General features: G+C 33.4%; 1 long non-coding RNA gene across 1 annotated transcript; it reads left to right on the plus strand.

The window, feature by feature from the left end:
* The first annotated feature begins 6,759 nt into the window (after window positions 1-6,759).
* Window positions 6,760-7,240, plus strand: LOC147507945 (uncharacterized). The gene is made up of 3 exons (XR_015216268.1): window positions 6,760-6,807; window positions 6,886-7,021; window positions 7,110-7,240. It is a non-coding gene; the product is annotated as an uncharacterized LOC147507945 (long non-coding RNA).
* Window positions 7,241-8,226: the final 986 nt, after the last annotated feature.

An 8,226-nucleotide genomic window follows, 5' to 3' on the forward strand; every position in this document is an offset into this window, starting at 1 on the left:
AGAACTTGAAGGCTAGACATTTGGTAGAGGATTTCTAGCTATTCTCCGATTATATTGTTGTTATGGAGATCGAGGTGCTCGAAGTTAAGTTCGGGGCTGCTAAGATTTTGAGGTTAGGGAGCTGAAAACTCATTTTGACCTAATGCAAGTATCTTTGTTTCTAATGCAAAGTTTCTTTGGAACCTCATCAGACAATCTGTTGGAAGAGACGTCTTCATAAGACGCACTGAGTGTAGGTTGCACCTCTTCAACTCTAGTGAACTGAAGTTTCCACCGAGGGCAATAAATAAGATGATGATCTACTCCACTCTCTCGGTTTGCAGATGGGACACCAAACGTAATTTTGCCCAACCGCCACAGGTTGGATGACATTTTCAGTAACCAATCCAAAAATATCGAGTCAAGCCATTACGTCGTAAAAACACGTAGTTCTTCATCCAGCGTTCTCAATATCTAGCCTGTAGTTTTTTTGCATATGCATATTATTATTTATTGAGATGTTTTGTCCGACATTGTAATTGTTAAGACACGCATAATTTTTATCGTTTAGAAACTGATGTTGAGGAGGTTTATTGCGACAGGTCTAACAATAGTAGTCGATAAATTTTTGAGATCGTCTTAGGAATGGTACCTAAAAAGTTGTTGTTTGATAACATAAGTATCATGACGGAAGTTGTATCTCCCATGTTTCTAGACAATTTGCCAGAGAAATAATTTCTTGACAAAGCAAGTACTGACAATTTGAGAGACTAAAACAGAGGAGGTGGCAGAGAAGCTGTGAGCTTGTTATCTGATAGAATTATAGTTTCGATATTGTGTTCAGCAAGCCATTCATGGAAGTTTCCATTGAGCTCATTCTCGCTTAGATCAACGGGTTCGACGACATGACCTCAAAGATAACTGAGACAACATGCACTTTGGAGCTACATTAGCATTGTTGGTCCAAGTAAGGTTGTTTCCTCCAAGGTTGAAAACCCTCGGTTGCAGATGGGACACCATACGTAATTCTTGCCCAAGCGCCACAGGTTGTATGACATTTTCATTAACCAAGCCAAAAATATCGAGTCAAGCCATTACGTCGAAAACACGTTGTTCTTCATCCAAGCGTTCTCAATATCTAGGTGTAGTTTTTTGCATATGCATATTATTATTTATAGAAGTGTCTCAAGTTACGCTATTAAGCCACAAAAATTCACAACCCTATTCTATGAAATGTAGTTGAAACAATAAGAGTTGTGAATGCAAGAAAAAAAACTTAGAAAAAGTAGTAGTTACAGAAGATCTGAATTAATCTGTTCTGAAAGGTAAGTCTAACATCACAACTTTTTATTTGCTCCTTTTCATCAGTATTTCATCTTCTTCTTCCTATTATTCTTCTAAATTCTTATTTTCTGGTTTTTTTTCTAAACGATCTCGCCGGACTTTATTTTTCACTTCATCTGTCAATCCTTTGTAGTCTTCACAATAAATAGTATTCTTGTGTATCCTGCAGTAACAGAGTCTGTTTTGCTCAATTATAATCCACGGATCACTTAATTTTTGAGTAATCATCATTCTATTGCAGTTGAAACTATTTTCGTCAACATCTATGCTATCCATGTCGCTTTTTCGCATTATTTGATCGAATTTTAGTCACAATTAATATAAAATTTGATTCCTATATAACAGAAAATATGAATATGATACTGAACTATATTTTTCTTATTATTCAAATTCGGTTTTTAATCGTATTAGCTTGTAAAACATGCACTATTGTTTCTATTGCTAAGAACAAATACAGCGAATAAATACCATGGTAGATTATGAAATTACCTCGTAGATGATTTTATCTCTTATTAATAATCTGCAAAGAAAATAAAATTGTGTAAGTTTTAAAAATAAATCACTACGATACTTATGATAAGCCTGTATAAAAATTGTTAGTATAATTTTTTTTTTTTTTACCTTCAGCTACTGCATTGTGGTATACGGGAAGTTGTGTTGTTAAATTTATAAGGATCTATTGTGATATGGTTTTAGAAGTTTAGTTAAACTCATCTTTATAGTGTTTCTATTTTATGAAAACTCTAAGTAGGAGTCCATTTGATATGTAGTCTTCGGTGAAAGGTGTAAATGGGTCTACCGAAGATATTTCATGGCAATTACAGAGTCTTTTGTTAGAGTTGGTCACTATGCATTAGTGTTTTGAGTCTTGTGTAGTTGTCTCATGACAAGTCCAAATCTCTTCAGTCTGAGTCCAAAGACTCATTATATGAACTCCTTTGCTATTCCTTCATGAGCTCCGTACCAATTGACTCCCATCAGCCCATAGCCAATATTACGCTTAGATCAATTTATGATGACCATGTCTAGAAATAACACCGATAAACACCGTAACGCAGGACGCATTTCACTACTTTTAAAGTGCTCTATGTTTGGCAATATCTATTAGCCCGCCTTTACCATGTTAAAGATCATTTGCACACAAAAAAAGGTGAGCCCCTAAAGTCAGAAGTTTAGGGCCCTGCTTGTAATCAAAAGTTTAAATGTATGGAAGTTCCGCTTCATTTTCGCTCAACTTGATACAAATAAGTTTATATGTTCCCCTCCTTAAATAGACAAATAGTGGAGCAAAGTTGGAACCGCTAGAAGTTTAAGATTGTTATGGATGATGGCGCAGCGAAGCTTCCAAAGAGTAGAACCTTGGTTTAAAGTTACTTTAAACAATCGTAGAATTAAAGTCAAAACAGAAAATATCGGCCGACCGTGAATTGCCCGAAGTTCATGAGCATGAATACGCAAAATGATGGAGTTCGCACAATTGCTCAATTTAGTTACATTTGGCGATAGTCCAAGTTTACCATCTTATACAAGGTTACCATATTTTTCCTTAATTCATAGCTCTGGCGACAAAGAAATGATCTATCCTCTGTTTTGTAACCCTTCAAGAAAGAACTACTCTTAAGCTGTCGAATGAAATAGCGGTCTAAGGCAAGAAACATTACACTCAATACAAGATATATCTTGTATATAAAGGGACTTCGATGAACATCATATATATCTTGTATATATATGATGCATCATATTGTATTTAATGTGACATAATGTTGAGTTTGCGAAATCGGTACTTTACCGCTTTTAAGGCTTCTTTATCTCGCTCACTTGATTTTTTTAATGTTTGTTTATTTTATCGCCACTCTAACCAATAACCTAGCTCTCTAATCGTAATAAATTTGTTCATCTTAAACAAGTTAGTCAACAATGCACATCACTCCCTCGGTAAGTGAGTTTTTATTTAAATTTCTTATCGGTATTTGGAATTTTTAGCCCAATGCAATGCTAGAAAACCAAGGAATCCAACCCAACTGTCAACTTCAAGTGCAAAGATGAACCGAGATGACCATCCACCGTAAATCAAAGTCACATTTGTTAACGGAGTTGAGCAAGTTTTTGATGTTTGCCAACACATCTACACAGCATTAGATAGATGATTTTTGGAGAAGGGGCGTGTTAGAGACTGAAGCAAATGTATCATTGATAATAATGAGACTTTTGGCACATTATGATTCTGAAGAAAAGATTAATCGAGCTTTCCTCAAATCATAATTGTTAGGCACTTATTTGTTACATAGGGCTTAGGCATCAATTCAGTGTATCCGGTGCTGTTGGTTGTAATACAATTTACTCTCATGTTCACATTATGTTTGAAATCACTAACCGACAATTAAGCATAATTTATACTAATTGTTCAGTTCAAATGTTGGCCCTTTTATTTTGGACATAATGTCTTTATTATCGGTTCTAAGTCTTTTACTATGCCTTGGAATGATTTCTTTAGGTATTACAATTGTAAGCTGTCCTAAATTACAATTGAATCGTGAGTTTTTCCAGATATCTATCGCTGAGTTTTCCGGATATCTATCGCTCGGTTCTTAGACAATTAGAAGTCTTAAACAATTAAAACTCTAAAACTAACACAACACTTCACAGTCTTAGAAGTATTAGAACTCTATTACTACCTACACGGATGTTTATCCAAAACAACTATAAATCACAACCAAAACCATACTCCACTAATCTACAAAGCTTCTCTCCTCAAATTAACAAAGGTATTATTAGAAAAAAAAGAACTATAAATATAAATCCCTCGATTAATCAAAATATTTTGATGGTTTCTAAATTCTTCTATTGTATATTGCAGGTTATTCTATAATTCAAGTTAAGCAATCATACAGTACAACATATTCCTATAATTAACAAAATTTATAAAGTAACATGTTCCTCTTTTGTTTCTTCAACTTTTGTTTATGTAACTTCTATGTAACTTTTTTTATTTAGGATAACATATGTAACTTATTTTAAATTTCTAATAGACTTTGTATCATACCTAGATTTAATTACACGCTCACACCACAATTGCAAGTGTAGATTGTAGTAAAAATAATATCTCATAACTAGAAAATAACATCAATCGTAATCCTTTGGGAGACACACTTGCTACCTCCCCACAGGGCGCTAAAGTGCCCCCTCGCAATGTGCTCTCAAACCCAATAAAGGATAGGTGAGAATAGTATCAAATTAAGCCCTATAACTTTCTTACCCCTCGGGAAGAGGAACCAGATCCCGGCTGTGTCCACTATAACGGATCACTTTTCTGCCATTGCTTGTTTGAATGAGGTATAATGGATGCCTCACAATCACCATTGCTACTTTTACATTTGCATTGTTTAGAGTATTTGTGCTCTCACAAGCCGCATGACCGACTATTGTCTTACTATATTAAAAAGCATTAGTTGGATTTTGTAGTCATGTTGTTATTGTGGTTTTCTATTTTGCCTATTGTGCCATCATTTTTTTGTTTTACCGATGCCTCAAAATGTAGTTTATAGACTTCAGGTAACCTCCCTACTCGGGCCAAACACCTTGACCATAACATTTGTTTTACTACTCTAAGTGGTCATTTTGAGTTACTTGGCTATATCACGGTAGATAAAAAAAATGACTAGACCGCCTAGAGGTTTAAACGTCTAGACCCTCGGCCCTAATCAGTCGACCTAGACCCGTCGAATCGGTCCACAAATTTTTAAATGATTTGGGCATAGGCAAGTCGGTTGGACACGCTAAGCCAAGAGACCACCTAGACCAATTTTAAGAACATTGACCTTAGTAGTTTAAGTCCACTCTTACAAACCGTGTGTGGAAAATAAAAAGAAATATCAAATTAAGGCCCAATCGAGCGTGTCGTCAGATCCGGTTGTAATATGACAGCTGTAAAAGCTTACTAGCTTCGCTTCAAAGCAAAACCGTGAAACACATATAAATACCCGTGTTAGGCCCGATCATCTTGGGTGGCACATCGAGATGCAGTCTTTGAAGGTACATCAGGTGTAAAGGAGTCACATCAATCCCATTGCAGGTTAAGGCGGTGAGTTTTATCACAAGATCTGTGGCAAGCAAGACACGTCGGGTTCGGTTCATACTACTGGTAAACTCCTACTCCTCCTTCCCCATACCTCGCCACTCGATGATGATTCAAATATAATTAGCTTAATCTCTTACGGTGATGCGACCACCATCTCAATCGGTTTGACTACTTTCCCTATGGTCAAGCCGCTGTTTAACTCCTTAGCACAAGCACTAAACAATAATAATACCTTTTTGAACTGGACGTGAATCTTATGCCAGTCATCAAACTTCAAGATGGCGGTGCCCAAGTGTCTATTTGTGATTTATTACGCAATAATTTCTCAATCAATATATATTGATATTTTTTTGTTAAGGAACTAATTCACAATGTTATAATATTGTTTCGCAGGCATTACACTATGGAAAATAAATACACAGGACTTGCCGAGCTCAACCAAAAAACAGACAAGTGTATAGTGAAAGCACGTGTCAGCAGATTGTGGTTCCCTTTTAATCCGTTGAACAAAAAACAAACTTTTGGAATAGACATGCTTCTCATTGATGAAAAGGTCAGAAATATACATTTAATTAATAATCACTTTTTTTTACTTAATAATTTAATTTTGTAATCATAGGGAGATCAAATCCATGCCAAGGTACAGGACAGCCTAAAAGACAAATTTAGAGAAAAACTGGAAGAGGGAAAAATTTATACTTTTGAGAAATTTGAAGTGGACAAAGAAGACAAGAGTTACCGTCCTGTACGATTTAACTGCAAAATTTTGTTTACAAAAGCAACTATAGTAACTCCTACCAATGAAGATGACAAGAGTATTGAAAATTACAAGTTCACTTTTGTTGAATTCGAAAAATTCCTTACAACAGAAGATGCCTCAGCATGTGACTTGAAAGGTATTTTATAAACTTATTATCTGTTGTATATTTTAATAATGCATATTCGAATGATCTAACAATATTTGTAATACAGATATCATAACAATTTTGAAAAAATTGGTAATAAAAACCACAAGGTTTGGAGAAATTACTTTGGTAGAAGCGAAAGGTAAACATTAATTCATAAGTACACAATTTTTTTCTTCTATTATTAAATTGTATTTGACAATTTGAGATAATTAACAGGGGTTATGAGAAGACCGTGGCTTTATGGGGAGAAATGTCTGATACAATTGCTAATATAAGCAATAAGGAAGAAAATGTTATTGTCATTCTGACATCCCTATTTCTCAAAAAGATTGGAAGTAAGTTTAAGCTTTAACATCATCTTTGTATTAGTTTCAAAAATAATTCTTATCATACTAAACTATTTCCAATTTAATAGTGCAATTCCAAGTATGTGTCTCATCAAAGAACAAAGCTTTACATAAATTTGGATTTAAAATATGTTCATGAAATGAGAAAAAGGTAATTTATGATCAGTTTTATTTACAAAATTTTCAATTATTCATATTTCTATAATGATTCTCTTTTTCAATTGTGAAGATTTGAAGACCCTGATAAAAAAATTGGAATAGAAGAAACAGACAACGAAGAACCAATTTCATTAGAGGAAAAAATGAGCAAGGACAGGATAACAATAGAAGAACTCATAAGATATGGGATGGAACCAACAAATCAGGTTAGCCATTTACTATTACATTATTTGTCATATATTTTCAATATCATATGATTTATATAGTTAGTTTTGTAATCTATGACTTTTACAGGGAAAGGTCTTCACATGCAGAGGAAAATTTGTTAAGTTGTTAGGGACCAACTGGTACTACGAAACTTGTGTTAAATGTACTGTAAAACACGTTGATAGTGGTTCAAAACATACATGCACAGATTGTGGAGCCAAATATTTAAGACCAAAAAAAAGGTAAGTCTTCCAACAAATGTCTAATAAAAAGGATATTGAGTACAAATATTCTAAATGTTTTAATTTACAGATACCTTTTAAAACTACGGGTTGAGGATGAAACTGAAATGACTGCTTTCGTAGCTTTTGGTAACAAAGCAGAAGATATTGTGAAAGTACCAATTGCAAAAGTTCTTGATTTAGAGAAAAAGGCAAGTAAAGCATAAACACATTTAATTTTATTTCAATATTAAATTATTATTAACTATTTATTATATAATTTGGAGGTCAAGATTTTGATGACATTCAAAAAGAACTTGAAAAAATATTGGTAGTCATTGGATATTTCAAGTCAAACTCAATAAATATAGTATGCATGAAAAGTTTCCATCATTTACCATAACAAATATGGTATCCAAGATAATAAAGATGTTGAATCAATGACGTAAAATGCAAAGGTATGTTCAAATTTTATTAGAATTCCTCTTCTGAATATTTTATTTACAATTTTTAAGAAAATAAATAACCAATATATTGTTATGTTAAAATGAAGCAGAGATTTCAAAGAAATTCTCAAGAAATTAGACCATCAAAGAAAGCTAAAAAATAAAGAGTAAAGTGATGAAGACAAACAGAGTATCAAGCAAATGAAGAATCTTTTGGAGAGGAATAAATAATTCTCAGTAGTTGAATAATTGTTTTCTTTTTTATTAGGATTTTATCTTAATCATTAAGATATTATAATACATTCATTACTTTTTGATAATAATGTCGAGTCGAGATCATTATATAGAATGAAGATAATGCGATTCGGACTCGATCCCATTATGATAAGTAGCATACATCTTTGACAATAAAGATGTGTTATCTATCACACATAAACCTTGGAAAATTATGATATAAATATTCAATATCAAATAATCCAAAAATAATCCAAACAATGCTCAAACAACATTTAGCTTTTTTATTGTTAAATCTATCTT

Source organism: Coptis chinensis, chromosome 3 (assembly GCF_015680905.1).
Source record: "Coptis chinensis isolate HL-2020 chromosome 3, ASM1568090v1, whole genome shotgun sequence".
Lineage (NCBI taxonomy): Eukaryota > Viridiplantae > Streptophyta > Magnoliopsida > Ranunculales > Ranunculaceae > Coptis > Coptis chinensis.